Source organism: Lethenteron reissneri, chromosome 24 (genome assembly GCF_015708825.2).
Source record: "Lethenteron reissneri isolate LAM-NWPU_2019-01 chromosome 24, ASM1570882v1, whole genome shotgun sequence".
Classification (NCBI taxonomy): Eukaryota; Metazoa; Chordata; class Hyperoartia; order Petromyzontiformes; family Petromyzontidae; genus Lethenteron; species Lethenteron reissneri.
The window spans coordinates 11,156,208-11,177,058 of NC_083802.1; the positions used below are offsets into that span (position 1 = coordinate 11,156,208).

At 41.8% G+C, this 20,851-nt stretch overlaps 1 pseudogene; it reads left to right on the top strand.

Annotated features, from left to right (window-relative positions):
* The first annotated feature begins 1,283 nt into the window (after window positions 1-1,283).
* Window positions 1,284-20,851, top strand: part of LOC133346345 (dual oxidase 1-like) — a 36,191-nt pseudogene continuing 16,623 nt past the window's right edge.

Below are 20,851 nucleotides of genomic sequence, written 5' to 3' on the forward strand. Positions count from 1 at the left end.
CGAGCTCCCTCCAGTGGAGGCCCTTCTACCAGCAGTGGTGGTGCTGTACCGCTGCCACCTCTTGCATTGAATGCTTTTATATTATTATTTTAAAATATAATTTTGCATGATCAAACGTTGCCATTAATTATACTGTGTGTTAGCATGGAAACTGTACATACATGTCAGTGATCTGTGTTGTATAATCGTGGATTGTGATGAGAAACCATGATTTGACATTTGTTATTCTTCCGGTCAGCGTCATGTCAGAGACAAAGAAGAATTACAGCAACAGGCATGTCTATTCGTTGACCATAAAAACCACAAGATTTAACTCAGAATATTCTCATCGTTATAAATAAGCATCGATGTCAGTCATACTTAGTTTTAGTTTTTTCAAAGCACAACGATATAATTCAGCATCACACCCCAATTGTAAAATGTATTTGCTTTATTGATAGATATTGCATAATCAATCTATTGTTATTTTTTAAAGTCTGTTTAACATTACATCGATCGGAGATTGACTCGGCCCGTCGTCCTTGCAGAGTTGCAATAATTCAAGAATGATATTCTTGGTTCTTTCGGTAAAGTCAAGAATATAAATCCCTGCAGTCGCGGAAGCTTTAAATCGAAATATAAATCAAGAAGGAGTTCAAGTTTCAAGTTCAAGTTTCAAGTTTCATTTATTAGGTATAGCCCTGTGAGCCATTCGGCTCTTGAATCGGGTGCAACCGCAACAACAAAAAACTAAAACATGAACAACAAAAACATCTTAAAGTGACTATGTGACACATTTTAATGCATCGAACGAGCTTACTTAGAGTTTTGGGAAAGAGACGATCTCAGTAGTGGGGAAAGAGACAGGAAGAGAAGGTGGTTTGGAGCCTGCAGTGGGGTGGTGGAATTCGGCGCGGATGAGACGAACGCAGTCATTCTAGCAGATTGAGTCCTCAACATGGATGTTGAGGTCACCGCGTGATCATTCATCACAATAAATGTGTGTGTGTTTGATTACACGTGGAACTAAACTGTGAATGCCGCATTGTACGTCCTCTTAAAATAATAGTAACAGGCAAAAAGAAAGCATTGTGTAATGTCCATGCTGCTGTATAAGACAACTTTTAAAGTAACACTTACTACTTGACAGCACACCCAGTGTGTACACGTTTCGAGAGGAACTTTATGAGGTTTGTTACTGCAGTCGGAAGTTAGTTTGCATACTCTCTGAAGCACCCTATGTCCACACTGGCCTTTCAACTTGACCATTAAAAGGTTATCTTCACACGCTATATATACCGGTATATGTGAGGCTGCTTTAAGGAAGTCGTACTTATTTTTTAGACAGACGAGCAACGGTTACACTTGTCTTCCATCGAGAAGAATCAAGGCACTTCGTTTGTACCGCAGTAAGTATTATTTACGCTTGTAAAAATAACATTTGTAAGTATAAATGAACTTGTCTCACGTATAACCTACCAGTACCTACCGTAGTTGTTATTTAGTAGTATGCCTTGGCTAACAGCTGTTATGCTATGGACAGAGTGGCCAGACCATAGGGATAGAGAATTCCCACCATTGATTCTGGGCCACCTGAGCCAGTTGAGTTGCTTTTTCTATTTAACATTGCAATAGAAATTACGTGAATAAAGGAGAAAAAATATGCATATACCGCTTTTATATCATTAAACCTTGAATTACGGGAATGTAATGTATAACTCAGTAAAACTGCATATAATGTGTACATTATTTAACTTAATTCTGCGGTTCAATAGTTTTATTCTCGCTGAAGCTGGGCAACGTTTATTAACAATAATCTACATTATTTTCAAAGTGTGCTACTCTGACGCTTTCTACAATGAATAATATACTCTATTGTAAGCAATACTATAGTGCAGTATATCCACCCGAAACTGGTTACCTACTAAACATCGCTCAAGAGATTATTGTGTTTTGTCTGTCGCAATAGGCAATTTTGTTTAAGCTACATTAGTAACGTAAATGTGTATTATAATATATATGTATTGCTAAGTACTTATGTAATATACCTGAAGTATAATAAAAAATTGTAGAATGATTACACAATTCATTATTTAACAGCCTTAGACACTCTTTTTGAGCTGTAATCATGATTTTTGCAGGAAGATCATATATGTCACAAGATATGTCCCTGATTTTCTGTTTAACTTGGAAAATCTGAAAATCGGGTCGAGGGTATGAAATTTCGGATGATCCGAATATTTTATTTGTGTTTTCGATTGGACTGAAATGTGACAACATCCCCACTTTTCCCATGAAAACGCCATAAGCTTTGAATTGTTCCAAGTGGAAATGTATAAAAGTTCAATCTTAGACAACAACAAAAACAGAGCTTGCAGACAGCTTCATTAGATGTAAATATGTGTTGACATGGAGACGATATAATGTGTAGTACACATTACCATTGCAGCAACTGAAGATTGTTATTGAAGAGTTGAATAAGTAGGTGGAGTTGTCAAGCGGAGGTGGAGGGCTGGGCAGGGATGGAATTGGTTTATGGCTTTATTTTGGTGATTTCGAAAAGTGTATTGGTTTAGCCATGTTTGTTTGTTGTAGTACAGAGTTAGACTGATGGCCTTAATCTAAGTTGTCTTTTGGTTGTTGGTTGTTTGACTTGCATCCCACTGGGATTTTTGCACACAGCGTTGGTGAACGGTGTTTTTTCTGCAATATTTTGCTGTCTTTTCTTGGATTTTCTGTTTGCACTCAGTCACATATTAACTTTAAGAAGTTTTTTTGTTCATGTTTTTAGTTTTTTGTTTGTTGCGGTTGCACCCGATTCAAGAGCCGATTGGCTCACAGGGCTATGCCTAATAAATGAACTTGAACTTGAATGGGCTCAGAAGGCAGGGCCTCTGATCGCTCAATCATATTCTACTTCTTGCCATCCTCGGTTGCACACCATTAATTTTGCCCCCCTTTGTACTCCACTGTTTGAACACCGAGGCATATGCATGCATTGGAACCTCACGGGGACCCACATGTCTGTGGTGATGATTACACAACGGTGCAGCGCCCTATGAGCAAGGTCATACAGTTTACAACATAGTAACATGTAAACTGACCTGCTATGCTGCACTGTATGAAACCGCAAAGATTGCTGCCTAGACATTTCAACGTCGTGTTTGCAGAGCCATAATATTTATTCACCGATATTGTTATGTGTGTGTGGTCAGTGGGGTCGGAAGGTGTTGAGACACTTTTAAATTCTAAGTCGTATAAAAAAGAATTGGTCAAATATTTTACGTTCTGTGTGTGAGCACTTGAGAATGCACGATGGAACAAAGCAAATCATCCAAATATTAATTCTGTTAAGCGTTTATCATTTGTTTAATGTTTGTTTTACATTGACTGTCGTTCAACTCCCGAGCCTTTGAATGTGCCCCTTTTAAACAAGATCACCCACGGAGCTGTCCAGGCGTAAAAAATGTTGGTGTAATGTGAATCTCACGGTATTGTGAATTGTCATCAAATAGGAGAGCTTGCAACAAACGTAGACATCGGAAAATAATAATAATAATAATCCACTGCTGGATAAAGGCTCCCCGTGTTTGTTCATGGGGTTATTTGACCAGACTTCACCCTGATGATCGGTTTGAGTTCGTGAAGCAACAGCTGGGGCAGGTCCGAGTAGTGGTTCAAATGTTGTTATGGCCGGAAATCGAACATAGGTCACTGGGTTCAAAGCACAGTGGTGCTAACCTCTGTGGCACAACGGCACCCATAAGACACCCTCTTTCAATCCATATTCGATCACAATTGCTAGTGAGGCTTCCCAGTTTGCATTGCATTTTCGTTTATACTATTTTCATAAATAAACACAGGTGTTATCTTGACGTTTGGAATCCTCATCATGCTAATAAGAATTGTTTGGAATCTTGTGAATAACGACAACCTTGTAGGTGAGATACATTTTATTATGCCATTGGCAAACAATTTGACCTTAGGTTGCGACAGAACAGATACACAGATACGCAGGCTGCCACTAAATATACGTGCATTTGGTGTTCAATGTTTACCAGGCCTAATGTGTTGCATATATTTGTTGTATCTGCACAGTTTCTTCAGCAAGTTCTTTGAGGCAACTCCTGCTTGCTGTGCAGCCAGCTCGCTAAGGAGGATGGTTGCCATCCTTCTGCTGCCCTTCTGTTTGTTTTGGCTGGCTGGAGGTTAGCATTTGATTTCCTCATTTGATAAAAAGAAATTATTTGTATAAATAAGCCTAATCTCAAATGGGTTAACAGGTACTACCATTGTTAACCATTGGCGGTGTTACATGACATGTCTTGGGAATTTCCAGCAATTGCATGCGGTGATGTGAAATCTTGATCTGAAGCTTCCGTGACTGCAAGAATCCATACTCTTTGGTTCTTTCGGTAAAGTCACGTAGGTAGAAAAATAAAATAAAAAATAATATTTTTCCACCTGAGAATGACCGCTTGTGTTGCGATTGAAACGTCGTGATATATATTTTTTTATTTTATTTTTCTACCTACGTGACTTTACCGAAAGAACCAAAGTGTATGAGTGCGGTGATGTGTTTATGGTGCAAGGTAAATGACACTTTGAAATACGAGTCTTGTATAACTGTGAGTGCCATACCATGAATCATCTGGGTTTACGTGTGTCCAAGCCATAGTCCACTGCCAATTATTAAACAATTTAATTGAATGGCTTCCTGTGAATCATCTGGATTTGCATTACTCTTTAGTCATATGCACTACTGATAACCAAGTTTACATTTAATGACAAGCTTGTTGCGTTTTTTTAAGGATCAGGTATACTACTGCTTGACCGATTTCGCCATGCTTTAAGAGGAAAACTTTTTCCCGTTTCATCCAACTGTGTCAATTGGCACCATTTAACAAAAACAAATTATTCTAATATTTGCTATGTGAGTGAAACATGCTTGCAATGTGGTCCTGTGGCTATTCGCTGTCATGAATATATTCAGGAATTCACACGAGTTAGTGCAGTACAATTTGAGATTTTGCAAAGCACATAGCTTCGAAATCTGTTGAGTATATTGGACGGATATATGTAAACACAATCTAACCCATTGCATTAAATGCACTAAATAATAAATAGGCGTCGTTGTAAAGAATATAAGTCACAATAATCATGAAGTAAACAGAAAATACCCTTCCATCACAAATGTCCCTCTGCTTATAAAAAATAATGTACACATCCCATCAACCATACAAGCCTTCTGGGAGCGCATATTTATTTGCAGCTTAACACAAACTTTTCACCGGTTTTCAGTGTCTCATTGGCAGTCATACTTGCTTTAGCTAATACTGATAAAGCACCAGATATGTATTGGCAAGGACCCTCTCTGTTAAATATGGGTCTTTGTATGATGCAAAACTATTATATATATAACACAAAATAGTCATCAACATTGCTGTGGGCAATATAAGGCACTTTAACACGTAGGCTTTTGCGACCAATATTAATAATAAAGTTGTTTGGGTTAAATCGCGGAAGTATAAATGTGTCGTAACCCTCCACCACCCAATTAGTTACTACTTCAGCCCACCGGTGTGTTGGAGAGTAAATCCACACCATTTACAATTTGAGTACGATAACATCATCGGGCAAATCGCCCGATGATGCTGGATGTAATTACCAGCGAAACGTCGTTCTCAAATTGTAAATGTTGTGGATTTACTCTCCAACACACCGGTGGGCTGAAGTAGTCACTAATTGGCGTTTAGTTTACGTGACAGATCCCTTACTAATTGTCTTTGTCGGGTGGTGGATGGTTACGACACATTTATACTTACGCGAGCTAACCCAAAAGCCTTTATTACGAATATGTCACACGTAAATATGTTTTTCTTTTACCTTTATGAACAAAAAAACGTAATGCATGGGAAATGTACCTTCGGTGTAATTTGCTGCATAAGCATTGTTCACTGAAGTGTTGGCCGTTGCTGCTCTGCTTCCTTGAGAGCAAATGCTGCTATGGCCGATGTTCAACACTGAATGTAACTGTTTTACAGACTGCCTTCCCAACTTTGAAGTCCAGCATTACGATGGGTGGTACAACAACCTGCTTAACATTGACTGGGGAAGTGCAGGTAACTGATATACAAAACTGTCTTGTAGGATACATTTCAAGATTTTACCACCGTAAAAGCAGTGGACACTCGTAGTTCTTTAAAGGATAAAGTAGTAATTCTCTTTGTTTTAGTTTCATAGATAACAAAACAATATATTTGAGTTAAATTTAGCACGATTGTGTTCACGTGCTTGGCTAAATTACCATTACAGCTGTGGGAAATGCTTGTTTACTTTGTTTTGTATGCAGTTTAATATAATGTTATGCCATCATTCTTACACCAGTAATTTCAATAAGATGTTGATCTGTGATATGTCATCAAAAATAAAGACATTGACATTTCATCATTATAATGATTATGTTCATAATTTAAATACACCAATAGGGAAACCATAAATATCAATATAATTGTTAGAATAAATAGTAACTCATGATTCCATCTGTCAATTCTATCAGCTTATTTACCCGTTCGTAGTAGAAAACAAGAATATGAATGCCAGTTCATAACAACAGTATACACTTATAAAGCGGGCTTGTAATCGTGAAGTCACCAGTTCTCTTCAATCTCCCAGTTGAAACAACGGAGCAAGATTCTTAAATCCCCCCCCCCCCCCGCCACCTTTGTCCACCCAGCAGTCTAAGTGGGTACACCACAGTCGATCAGCACGTGGGGAGGTTGGATAAAGTGTGGGTACCCCCACGACCGGCAGAGGTGACCTCCCCCGACAAGCCACCATTCCCAGACCTGCCAATCAATGAATTGCAACAACAACAAAAATCACGATACATTCAAGAGTATTATAACAATGCGTTTGTGGGAATCGGGCAGAAGGAAGCAAGTAGTGACAAGGTTAAATTTCGATTTAAAGCTTTCGTGACTGCAGGGATTCATCTTCTTGGTTCTTTCGGTGAAGTCACGTAGAAGGGAAATAATAAAATAATAAAAAACATAATAAAATAATTCTCACGACGTTTCGGCTACAACGCAGGACGGCTGCTTGCATTGTGGCCGAAACGTCGTGAGAATTATTTTATTATGTTTTATTTTTATTATTTTATTATTTCCCTTCTACGTGACTTTACCGAAAGAACCAAGAAGGTAGTGACAAGGTTGTCATGTTCGCAGTCACATTAGCCACGGTGTCCATTTTCCTCTTGAGATCTTGACTTCGTTGATGAACTTCCTTTTCCTCCCTTTCGTGTGCCCCCCCGTCTGCCCGTAGGGAGCAAGCTGCTGCGCCTGGCTCCAGCATCATTTGCCGATGGCGTCTACCAGATGTGGGACGAGCCCATGGTGCCAAATGCGCGTCGCTTGAGCAGCAGCGTCATGCGGGGAGATAGCGGCCTTCCCTCGGCCCTCAACCGCACCGTGCTGGCCGTCTTCTTCGGTAGAAATGCCCTCATCCCAAATACATACGTAATAATGAGAATGATTTCAACTTACAACGTGCCGAACAGCATTCGCTCACTTTTGAAGTATGGTTAAACAATCCCCATGGATGGGATGTCACGTGCAAGCCTTCATCTAGCAGTGGATTGACAAAGGGCTGGCTTTTACACTATGAGACCTCCTTTACCAGTGGCAAAATATAGTAATAATTTTTTACCCTTTCAACTGGTACAAAAACTGACACCTTTATACAAGGCATCATGTTTGCAATAACCACAACACAAGCAGTCAAAAAGCAAACAAAAAACAACAACTCTGATAATGATATGCACTGTAGTTTGTATAAAGGTGTCAGTTTTTGTACCAGTTGAAAGGGTAAAAACCTATTACTAAAGGGCTGGCTGTGAATGATCAGTTTTAGTATTGTTATTTCCCTACTGCCCATCATCGGCCTCACTCCTCAAGTGCAACTCTTATTTGAACGCGTTTCCTGTTTTCTGAGCTTCATGTTGATGATCCCGCATGTTTTGCCCATCGCAGGTCAACATATCATGGACGAGATTATGGACACAAGACGGGAGGGCTGTCCTGCCGAGTTTTTCAACATCCCCATCCCAGCAGGGGACCCAGCCTTCTCCAATAGCCCCTACAAAGTCCTGCCCTTCCAGCGCAGCCAATGGGATAAGGCCACCGGTGCCTCCACCAACAACCCCAGAACTCCGGTAATTTGAGCAGTCTTCCATTAACATTGAACAATTAACCAATCAATTGTGACCTGGGGATTTGCATATCCTGCAAGGTGGCTGATTAAAATCTCTGACCTCATGGAAACCCAGGGCATTTTCAGGAGGGGGACAGGTAATGAAATAGCTCTTTGTGGAAATTGAAATAACAGTTTTGAAATGGCATACAATTGTGGAAATTGAATTGGCAATGGAGTTTTGTTTTTACTTCCAGGTGAATAAGGTGACGTCGTGGCTTGATGGCAGTGCGATATACGGGCCTTCGAGGAGTTGGTGTCAGGCGCTGCGCACGTTCGACAGAGGGATGATGAGAAGCAGCGACGACAAGTCACTTCCCCCTGTCAGCGGCCGCTCTCTGCAGCTCATCGATGCCCCTTGCCCATCCTACGAGACGGGCAGCTCGAGAAACAAAACCGTATACGGTAACAGAACACTGTCCATCGCATTCACAGTTCCAAAATACTACTCCCCAAATACAGAGTGATCCATTTATGGATGCTGCAGTAGTGTGTAATAGTTCGCTGCAATCCACAGGTTGGCGTTTTGGTTCTTAAATTCTCCAGCCTTTCTTGGCCCAGGAGAATGAAATGGACACACTACAAGTTGATCAACATGCCACCTATGGTGGGATAAGATGTGTATGCATATATGTATGTTGAACTTCTTTCGCACCGTAGTAACCAACCTTGAGAATCGGTTCAATTTGTCTTTGCAGATTTTGGAAATCCACGGGGAAATGAAAACCCGTTCTTGAAAGCATTGGGCACTGTGTGGTTGCGTTATCACAACTTCTGGGCAGCGAAGATCCACAGTGAGCACTCTGATTGGAGTGATGAAGATGTCTTTCTAAATGCGCGGAAATGGGTGGTCGGCGTGTACCAGGTACAGTGCTTTATTGGCAGGGGTCTCTGGTTACACCAAAATGTAACTTGCGGTATTTATTTCTCAACGAAATGGGCTGCGATGCGATGATGTAGTTTCGTTATTTAATTGCCCTTGAAGGCCATTGTGCATATTCAGTAAATACATTGCACAATAATGGAGACCTTCATTCAGCAGTATATGGACGAAGGACTGCACATTATTATTATTGTTTTTGTTACATGATTTTCATTAGATTAATCCATTGCCTTTGCTTTTAATTTCAGAACATTGTCCTGTACGAATGGCTGCCAGCAATGCTCAATGGAAGCTCCTTTCAAGTGTCCGAATACAAAGGTATAAAATATGCAGTGAAAATAAATCAGTACAAGTTCACTTATCCGACCGCGACTTATCCGCCCTGACAAATATTCGCCCACACCAGTCCAGTATTTGTGCACAAATCCCACCGTTTCACACAGAGTGATCTGTTCTTAATCTCACGCTCCCATGTTTTCAAACAGTTGTGCTTCATTTTTGCCCAGTAATCTATGTGTGAATGCTGTGGCTGTCACTGTATATAGATGTCCTTTTTTAAATATCACATATCCGCCTGTACCCCAGGCACCAGCGAGTTGGGTATATGCGATTTTGTATTTAGTAATGTCTCCCATTTATTCTTAAAGTAAACATGGAATTGAATGTAAAACTGCAATTGTCAGCAAGAGCAATAGACAGATACAGAATGAGACGTTGTCTCAGTGCTTTCTTCTGCACCACAGAGTACAAGCCACACGTGCACCCGGCATCGCGGTGGAGTTTGAGGTGGCTGCCATGAAATTCCACCAGACTATGATGCCGCCAGGTGTCTACAGCAGGTAAACAATTCAAATTAGATTCAATGATAAATTGTTTAGTGCCACGTATGTGTTTGCGGCTGTGGTGTATCGCTCTCCGATGTGTGTTTGATTTGATCCGTGCGTTGTTCAGCGCCATGCCTGATGTTTCGCTGCTGGAAGCTTCTTCAAAAACGGAATTTTTCAGTTCCAGAACTGGATTTCAGTTCCCGAAAACGCTTCCAGCGCGTGGACTCAAATTACGAACATCACATCCAAGAGCTATTTCAATTGTGTTATTTTACATTACAGTACAATGATTGGCCGCACCTCAAATCGCGGTAGTGGGGACATAAGCACAATGCATACAACATATATACATTGATTCTTACATATACTATATTGTTAATGTATTTTGAGCTTAAGAAATAATATTATAATTATTTCCATTGCTTTATTTTCTCATGGGTAAGTGTGTCGATGTTAAACTATTTTTTTTCATGATTTAATTACCCCACTGCCACCTGATGGTCATTGTCATGAACAAAAAGAAAGGCGAATTCTAACAATAACATTTGACATCGGGTGTGAAGTCTGCTGCAGTGGTTCGCATGCTTTGAACTCGGCAACCTGGGTTTTATTCCTAGCCACGGCTAACTCAGTGGCGACTTATATATTAATCCACACTGATCAGCGTGGTGAAGTATGGATAAATGACCCCTATGACTGTCACGGCTTGGGGAAGCCTTGATCCAGCAGTGGACTGACAAATTATTAAATTGTTATTCGTTAAATAAGTCTCATTAATATCACGTCTTTTGAACGTTTTTTCTTCACAGGAATGCAACTTGCAGCTTTAATCAATTGAACGCAAGTCGATTATGCAACCACTTCTGGACAAACATGGTAATTGTTTGGTTTTATACCTTCATGCAATATTTTTATTACATAATTGACTGCGTCTTCGTCATAAAATGTGTTTATCGATCTCTTATGTTTAGCCTTTCGAGTCTGGCCGAGACGTTGATGAAATCATCATGGGAATGGCATCTCAAATCGCTGAACGAGAAGATCACATCATTGTTGAGGACCTCTTAGGTGAGTTTGGCCCAAAATAACCTCCTCTTAGGCATTTCCTGGCTTGCCATATTTTTAGTGTCTTCGTTTTTTTGGTTAAATGTTATAGCATGGGAAAAGAGTGGATATTGTACAAAATATTACATTATATACATAAATTCTGCAGCATGAAAGAAAAATAAGTCTGCACACAATTTCGTAAATTGCCGTAGTTCCATTTCTTGCTGTATGTCTGAGAACCTTTGTACATTACCCTGTATTCCAAGTGTCAAATATTAGCATTTCATCACAATGTGAACACCAGCCACTCTTAATCCACATTTAAATGAAAGTCTCATCTCGCATTGTCTGACATGGTCTTTTTTGGCCATACTTCACCACATTAATCAGCGCGGGTTGGTGAAGAGGGGTGGGCAGCCAGGAACGGTTCTGAGATCATTTGCCACTCATGTTAGCCTTGGCCAGGAATTCAACTGGGGTTTTCGGATTCATAGTTTAGCGCCACTCCACCGTGTGCATGCATGCACGTATATTGAACTCTTTCGCACGGCATGTAGCCAACCGTACAAATCGGAGGTGCGCGGTCGGGGACAACAAACTACGCAAAAGCAGTTCTCAAGAACTTAGTTTTCAAACTAGATGTGAAAGTGCATATCTCCAGTGGCTTCGTAATATCGGAAGAGCGTTCCAGACGGCCGCAGAAGCGCATCTTAATTAAACCAAAATTGCATTAGTGTTCGTCTTACACTTTCCGTTGTGCACTTTTTCGCATTGCTCGCGGCAGACAATATGTACGGGCCACTTAAGGCCACCCGCTCGGACCTCATGGCCTTAACCATTCAGCAAGGACGGGACCACGGGGCGCCCACCTACAATGAAATGCGGCGTGCCTTGCACATGACCCCCATCTCCGAATGGGAAGACTTCAATCATACAAACGCGGAGGTAAGAGGCCATTGTCTCGTATAAAATACGGGGGGTGGGGTGGATGGGTGTTCTTCGAGAACGTTGGTGGTTCTCAAACTTTGTTGGACCACTCAGCCGATGCAAACATTTATGCGGATCCACACAGCGCCCATCCCCCCCCCCCCCCAACTCTGGTGACAAAACGAATTCACCGATCTCCAAATTCCAGGAATACGAAATTATTTACATTACTGGAACATATAAAATATATTTTTTAAACGCCGGCCTTCATAGGTGCTCGCTAACAGCACTTGCCGCAATATTCTGTTAATGTTTATACGGGTGATCTTTGTCTTTGTGTGTATGTCCGTGTGTGTGTGTGTAACAGGTGATTGATGCACTGAAGCAGGTCTATAACGGTGACATCTCCCGGCTGGAGCTGTGGCCGGGGGGGCTAATGGAGTGCCAGGGGGGGCCTGGGCCCCTGTTCTCGCGAATTCTCGTTGATCAGTTTGAGCGCATCCGCGACGGGGACCGCTTCTGGTTTGAGAACACCAACAACGGGTGAGCTGCTGCTACTCGTGCTCGCTTACTGCTCAATGGGTAAAATATCACTGTTCAACAAAAAAAAACATTTTTTTCTGGCCTGGACTTTTGCAGCTGTTTTAGACTAATTTCAGAGTGCTGATTCCAAATCGGATCTCCGATTTGCTCTATCACATCTCATTTTTATGCTATCGGCATACCCCATTTTCATTGATTTTACCCGAAATTAACTCTGTCACTTATGATTGCAAGTTGTTGCGAGTCAGTGACTGATTTAGTGTTAAAATATGGTGCTGTATTTTTAGGATAGTGTGTTTATTATATCATTTTATGTAGATATCCACATTCATTTAATATTTTTCTTCTGCAGTTTTTATTGAAAATGCAATATTTGATATTTCAAAAACCTGATGTGATAGACAAAAACTGATGCCAGATTTGGAATCAGCACCCCAGAATTACCTTACAACCGTTGGCATACCTTATGCCAGAAAAAGTGTGTTGACCAGTGTATTTAATGAGTGTTCAAGGTGAAAGTCGCGAGGTAGTCATGCCCATTGCTTTTTATATTTTGTTTACAGTCCTGAGTCACAGTTTTATGGCGAGGGAAAGTCTACCAATGGGACAATCGCTGCTGACTTCCCCATGAAGTGGTCGTCATTTTATAGACCGTGGAAGAATTCAGTCAATACTCAGCGAGAATTTAAATTTGCAACTTTTCCAACTGCGAGTCGCTCACTCTTAATGCTAAGCTTGCCAAAGGTGTACACAGTATATTCGTTGTGTAACTGAAAATGTAATACGTTTGAAATTCCGTAAATGTTCAATGTTGCAATGGGGTACAGTTTAGACAAATGAAATATCGTGGACTGTATTCTACAGGTATAATAGACAAGCCAGGCTGTCTTGCTGCTCAAGCCAGCATTAAGGAGACTTAATGTCAGATATTTTACAGCCCCTAGTCAATTCACTGTCAGATCAAGCCCTCAGTCAAGGGGATGACGTGACTACACTTCTCTCTGAAATAGTCCAGGCCGCCTCCTCTACACCAACCCCACACTTTGCTGAAGTGTGGTCAACCCACTTGATCCAGCAGAAGGGTGACACAAATTGTTGTAACGGAAATGTATATATTTTTTTAAAGTGGGACGTGTCTCTGCCGTTCAGGATATTCACGGAGGACGAGGTGAGGGATGTGCTCGCTACGACGTTCTCACATGTCCTGCAAAGCGTGATGGACATTGACAACAGCAGCATCCAGGGTGAAGTTTTCTTTTGGAAAGATGGTGAGTTTGGACAAAAAAATAACAATGCTGTGCTGCAGAGTGTTAAGGTTCATGGTGTCAGCTCAGAGGAAGAATGTAAGTCACCGACACTAAGATGAAGATTTAATTACGGACTATATTTTGGTTCTCATGTCCTCGTGGCAGATGTTTTTCAGTCACAATGTGAACCACTTGTGTGTTGATCAGTTGTGAATCATCTTCGTTTTTGAAGGTAGTGTTATGAGAAGTCATCAGCCATGACTCATTCACTGCTAAGTGATTTTTTGCTCAACATAGGAATCGGTGCACATCTCTGATTTACAGCCCTGAGCCAGTGGTCGATTTCCTCATTCCTATGGCAGGACCGGGGTTAACCAAAGGGCAACCACTGTCGCCTTCTCCACAAAGTGGCAATCAAAAGTGGTACCCATTAGTGCAATAATAAAAATAATAGCACAGTAACTTTAATTCTCGTAAAAAAAATTCGGACAATTCTGTTAGAATATAATCATTTTGGCACGTATATATATGCAGATATGACATATATTATATTGTTTATTATTCGATACGATGTAATGTATCGGGCTGTTGTGTTCTGTACACGCCACCAGGGGACCCTTGTGCACAGCAGGAGCAGCTGACTGTGGACATGATGGAGGCGTGCACACCTCCCCGGTCGATGGATTACTTCTCGGGCAGCGTTGCTACCTTCATAATCACGAACTTATCCCTCTTGCTCCTACCCACACGTAAGATACATTTCGTCGGTCGTGAACGCATGATGCATCTCATGAGCGACATTTTCAGAGTATCGTTGCTAAAGTCTGCCCCTTGTTTATCAACGCTCACAATTCCCCCTTTTGTGCTGTTGGGCGACAGTGTGTTTTGTTGTTCTGTGCTACGTATCCCGTCGTCGGAAGAAGAGCTTTGAGAAGATGACCAATCGGAACACGCCAAGCGTGGGGATGAGGACGGAAGCGGAGGAGCATCATGGTACCAACATTTATTTTTGAACGATTTCATTCGTCTACGTCAGGGGTCGGCAACCAAAATAACAAGAAGAGCCATTTCTTTCCAATTCGGTACAAAATTCAGTATTTCAAGAGCCGCAATGCATCTGAGTACATACTCTGTACTCACGTACAAATCGTCAAGAAGCAGCCCGTAAAGAGCCGCATGCGGCTCCGGAGCCGTAGGTTGCCGACCCCTGGTCGACGTGAATGCGTAGATGTTTATATAGATTCTGTTTGGTGTCATCATCATAGTCATCATCAGCAGCCATGACTCATTCACTGCTGCATGAAGGCCTCCTAGAGTCAATGCCGTCTTCCATGCTCCCACAATGCAACAATCCGTCCTTCTCCTACACAAGCTGATCTCATCATTCCATCTCCGTGGCGGTTACCTTTCGAGTGCGTTTCCCGACTTAGCTGCGACATCATTCGTTCCAACGACGCGTTTTGCCCAAGCCCACTTAATTTACTTAACAGTCAAATTTATATCTACAATATTTCACGTGTCATTTTTGAGCCGTGTGTTCCTCCTTTTTTTCTCTCTACATAATCACATTCAAATGTTTGGCAAGGTGACTTGTTGATTGACGACGTTAATTGCTTCTTCGCCTGGAATTGCCTTCGTCAGCCAGCGAATGGCAGGGCAAGAAGGAACCCCTGCGGGACGTGCGGTTGAGGTTCGACGACGCGGGCTCCATCAAGGTGCTGGACTGCGCCGGGGCCCTGCTGCGCAGCCTGGAGGTGAAGGCCCTGTCGGGCGTGGAGCTGCTCTCCGCCAGCTGACAGGGGCAACCTGCTGCTGGTGCACGTGCCCCAAGAGTACGACCTGGTGAGGCAGCAGCAGCAGCAGCACCGCACCGTGACCGTCACCTGGCGTGCTGCGCACCGGCGTTGTGCCGTGCACCGTCAAGAGGTCAAAGGCCAATGCCGTTACGGTTATGAGTGCGCGATATTTGGTAAAACGTGATGCTTTTGCTGCACGTTGTGAGCAACAGGGCAGTGCAGGAAAATAAATATGACTAGATTACTGAACTTCGATGCCCTCACATCCATGATTCCTGGTTTCACGTTCCCATGATTGGATCCTCCTTTCACCAAACTGAGCTGACCAGCGTAGTGAAGTATGGTCAATTCACCCCCCCGCCTTCCCCGCCTCTCCAACAATCTGCAGGCTAAAGGCCTGTACATGTGCATGATGCATGAACGTCAAATAGGTTTTTCTGCTGAGGAAGTGCTCATCTTGAATGGTGGCTCCCAGCTAGTGGTGGACATTTCACATTGCCATGGTAGAGGCCAGTCTCACTGTTGACTCTCCGTGAAGATTTTCTCATTTTTCACATGATACTACGCTTACAAAGAATCAATTCCCTTAATATTGCACAACTACTCAACTTGAGAGTATTTGTAAAAGCGCCTTAATGAAATGTAGTATTGTTATTGTGTTAATGTATCATTATTCTATTTTATTAATTAGAACTAATATTTTCCCCAGGTGTTGTTCTTTGATTCTATCATGCAGAGGAGAACGTTTGAAGACAAAATAGAAAGCAGCATAAACAATTTGCATCCTTATACAGTTCTCAAATCCGTGGGAAGTGAAAAGACATTGCTGAAAAATGCATTTACCAAGTCGCAACGACAAATCATATTGGAGAAGTACTTTAGAACATTCTTTGCCAAGGTAACGTCAAGATTTATTTCATCAGTCTTTTATATATATATACTTCGATTGGACACCCTACAGTACTGTGGTTGTAAACTTTAATGTGCTGTTAACGGGGCAAAACTCTCATACAAGACTCTGGCCGCGGGACATATTAATCCGACGGGATTTGGGCTCTTGACAATTCTTCTGTCCGACTCGACAGGTTTTGGAGATCGACTCGCCAGGACGAGTTGGACGCGCAGGCATGGGTCCAGCAGTCGCTCGCGTGCGAGCTCTCCCGCGACGAGCTGGGAGAATTGCTCGGCTTGAAGCCCGACTCCAGTTTTCTCCAGCGCATGTTCCACGCAGGCGGACAAGGACAGCAACGGATACCTGTCCTTCAGCGAGCTGCGCAACATTCTCGTCATTTTCGTGAATGGTGAGATGATTAGATTTTTTGTTATGTTTCGTTTTATTGTTGTTATTTTTTTTATTTAACATTTTTTTACATGTCTCTTTAAACACGCATAGGGCTGAAAAATCGCCCGATTAAGCCGGTTGTAAATCACCGGCGAAACGTCGTACTCAAATTGTAAATGTTCTGGATTTACTCTCCAACACATCCAGTGTGCTGAAGTAGTAATTAATTGGCACGATTTGTTTAAGTGACTAGGCTTACGAATTGGCTGTATCGGGTGGGTGATGGTTTAATAACACATTTATGTAATCTAACACCATAAATCCTTTATTATGAAAATGTCTATATTAAAATGCTAAAGTATCAATACTTTACTGCATTAATCAAGCCAGTACATATGTACAGGTAGTATTAAGTCAAAATTGAATATTAATGACATCTTAAGTTGTAGTATATCGAAATAATAATGACGAAATAATGTAAACATGACTCCTAAATGTATATGTATTTTTTCGTGACCAGGCACTCCAGAGAAGAAATCCCAGCTCATGTTTCACATGTTCGATATTAACAGTGATGGCCACATGAAAGACCAAACGTTTAGGACAATGCTAAGGTTGGTATACCAGTTTATATGTGACCCTTCCCCTGCGCCTCCCCCAATGTTTTACACTAATAAAATATTTTTTTACCAAAAACAATATCTTGTAGGATCGGCTTATTTTCATAGAACATTGTTGTACAGTTTGCTGCTAACTTGGCCACCTATCATCCAATGCGTCTGCTGCATATCTGTACGATATAGTAGAACACCTCTTATCTGCGGTCATGTGGTGGATGAAAATAACGGATCCCTATTATCCGCTGCGTTATCGCGAGATTGCTCAACTTATCCACAAAACAAATTTCACGAACGACAGGGAGAATATGGGCACGGATGATGGGAGATTTCGTGGACTTTTGAGGTCATGTGGATAATTGGTGTGGCGGATAATGCAACGGCCTTGCATCGGCTTGGTAAAAGCACGTTTTAAAAGTTTTTTTGAAGGAAAATGGAGGAGAGAAATTTTCAAAAGTTGCAAAAGAAAATCACGGAAAGGTTGCTTTGGCAAGCCGAGCTATTCCAGACCACGATGAAATGTGCATCCTGGAAATCCACTCTCTTCCGTGCTGCTGTTATTGCATGAACGGTTCAGCAAGCGGCTCAAAATCAGCAGTTTGCAAGTTTAAATATTAGCTTGGGGGTTGATTCAGCCCATCATCCCTCTGGGATCAATAAAATAAACACCACTTTGTGAGGAAGTCAACAGTGTTTGATCTATGGATAGACTTGCTCCTGTCATAGGAATATGGAATTTCTTCGACTGCCTCACGGAATACACATTGTGACCACCAATCAACTGTGTGTTCAACAATCTGCCACAAAGACTCTGCCATCATCGACATATCAACCAATAAATAGTGAATGAATAAATATTATTTGAGCAGGAAATCACTTTGGCTATTAATGATGATATTTTGTTTACACTAGTATCTTATCGTGTTCGTAGGTTCACAGCTTGTTTATTGTAAACGTGTGTGGGCATGTGCGTGAAATGCAATTTTGTACAGCAACGCACAACATGCATTTGCACTCCTGTGAACTCATGTTTGTAATACTTGCCCCTTGGCCATTGTGCAGGTCATTTCTGGAGATGTCCAACTACAGGCTGCCAAAGGAAGAGGAGGACAGCATCTTGAATTCGTTGCTTATGGAGCATGGGCTCAGCAATAAGACAATGTTCGTCTGGCAGGACCTGCACGCAATCTTGAATGAGCACTCCCAAGATGCGAACAACCTGCAGATTCATCTCAAAGGTGTGCAATCTATCCGTTGGTCAAAGTTGTTACTACTTTTATTCTCAGTCTGTAACATCCAATTGCTGGGCAAAGGCCCTCCTCCATATACTTCCATTCCTTCGTTTCCGTAGTTGTTTTGGTCCAATAGTAGCCTACAATTAATGTTATTGTCTCTCCACGTCTTTTGCCGTCTTCCTCTGCGTCAGTTGCCTTCTCGTGGTCTCCACTCCTTGGTTAACTTTGTCCATTCTTAATTTGGAGCTTTCGTGACTGCAGGGATTACTCTTTGGTTCTTTCGGTAAAGTCACGTATAAAGATAAAATAATACATTAAATAATAGCATACTACGACGTTTCGATTGCAACACAAGCAATCATCATCAGGTATAAAAGAAATAGCAACAAAAATCTAACCAGAAAACTATAGACAGACATATAAGCAGACAAATATCACAAAGATACACAGAGAGAGAACACACATAGGCACACAGAGAGAGAGAGATCGTCTCTGTGACGAGGCCTTAAATAGAGAGAGGGGGGGCGGGGGCGGAGAGAGGGAGGGGGCAAAGGAAAAATTAGCATGTCAATGAGTAGGGCGACGTGTGGTATGGTATGCAAGCTTGAAAATTAGGAGAACGGGAGAGAAACACACTAAAATTAAAAAACTTTGTCCATCTCGCATCTTTATCACGACATGGTCTGCCCATTTTATACTTAAATGTATTTTTGTAATTAAATTCGCTTACACTTATTTAGACAGAAAAGCCTCATTCAATTTCATGCCTCCTTTTTTCAGGAGGTTCTAGCCAAGTGTTTGCAGGAGTGGGAGCTGATCGCTATCTATATTCCAACCGAGTGATTTGCGGGTCATTTTTCAAACTCAGCAAATTTGGGACCTTGACGCCGAGATCTTTAACGGCCACCATGAAGCGGACAACATGTATTTGTGACGTGTTTTTAGTGGGTTGTATGGTTAATACAGCAACAGTATTAATCAGTGCAGCCGCTGGATTCGAACCAAGAACCTCTACAACAAGGGGCGAACGCATTCCACTAGGCCATATTATAGCCCCTCCCCCTCTTTTTTTTTTTAAACAGCAGCATTGCTGACTCCTTTTATATTTCACTTCTTTCTTAATTCCTTCGCCTTGTTCACAATTAGCCATGGTTTCAAACTGTTGAAGAGTATTTTGCAACGCTGATCATTTTAAAAAAATCACAGCAACTTGTATTCATTCTGGATCATGTGTGCATTATTTATTCTTTGCAGGCGTAAATGTGCCCAAGCCGAAATCAAGACTCGAGAAAAATGTCTCCTTTATGCAACAAAGAAATGTCAACAGGTAAACTGGAAAAAACTTGTGTTTTTTTTTACTCTGATGGGCTTTACTCCTATGTTTTTTGCACATCAACATGCGGATGGCCAAATCACTCAGTCCCGTCAGAACTCAGAAGCTAAGCTGGCTTGAGCCTGGATAGTGCTTAGAAGGGTGACCACCACACACAGATAAACAGGTGTAGTCGGTGTTGTGGGCAGTAGAAGGCAGTGCAGAAGAATCCATTGTTGTTCTCCACTCCCCCCAACCAACCCGCACTGACCAGCGTGATGATGTATAGTCAAATAACTCGCATGACCCGCATCGCACGGGGGAGGCCTTTATCCAACAGTGGATTGACAAACGGTCAATGCATGCGCAATGTACGTCCGTGTGCTAAGCGACAAGAAAGCCTTCCCGGTAATCTTGGTCTAAATTTATAGGTGAGCGCTTTTTTCTCAGGAATGTGACGTTCAAAACCATTGCAGTTTGTTTTCAAATGCGAATTGAAATGTGCTCATTCGTACGTCGCTGCACTAATGGTATAGTTAAGCATGCTTAAAGGGCCGTTGTAGATGTGGATAAGGTTGACGGGACAGGTAGTGGGGGTTTTGGAGTGGCTTGAGACACCATCGTCAGTGGTTCAACTCTGCTCGTCAGCATTCACAAGCGCGTGCTTGCTCATGGCTAGCGGGTGGTGGTGGTGGTGGTGCGTGAAACAGTGACATGACTGACATTACGCGTCAAGTCACCCATGCCGTTCCACTCGCGTGCCCAATACTCTATTCCTTATTGCTTTCAATTTCCTAAAATGTTTTTTTTAATTCATCGGCAACTAGAGAACGATTGTGCGCTCGACTGCTTTTTGCCGTGTTTTTTTTAATCCGTAAAAAAAAAAACACGCAATTTTGTTTT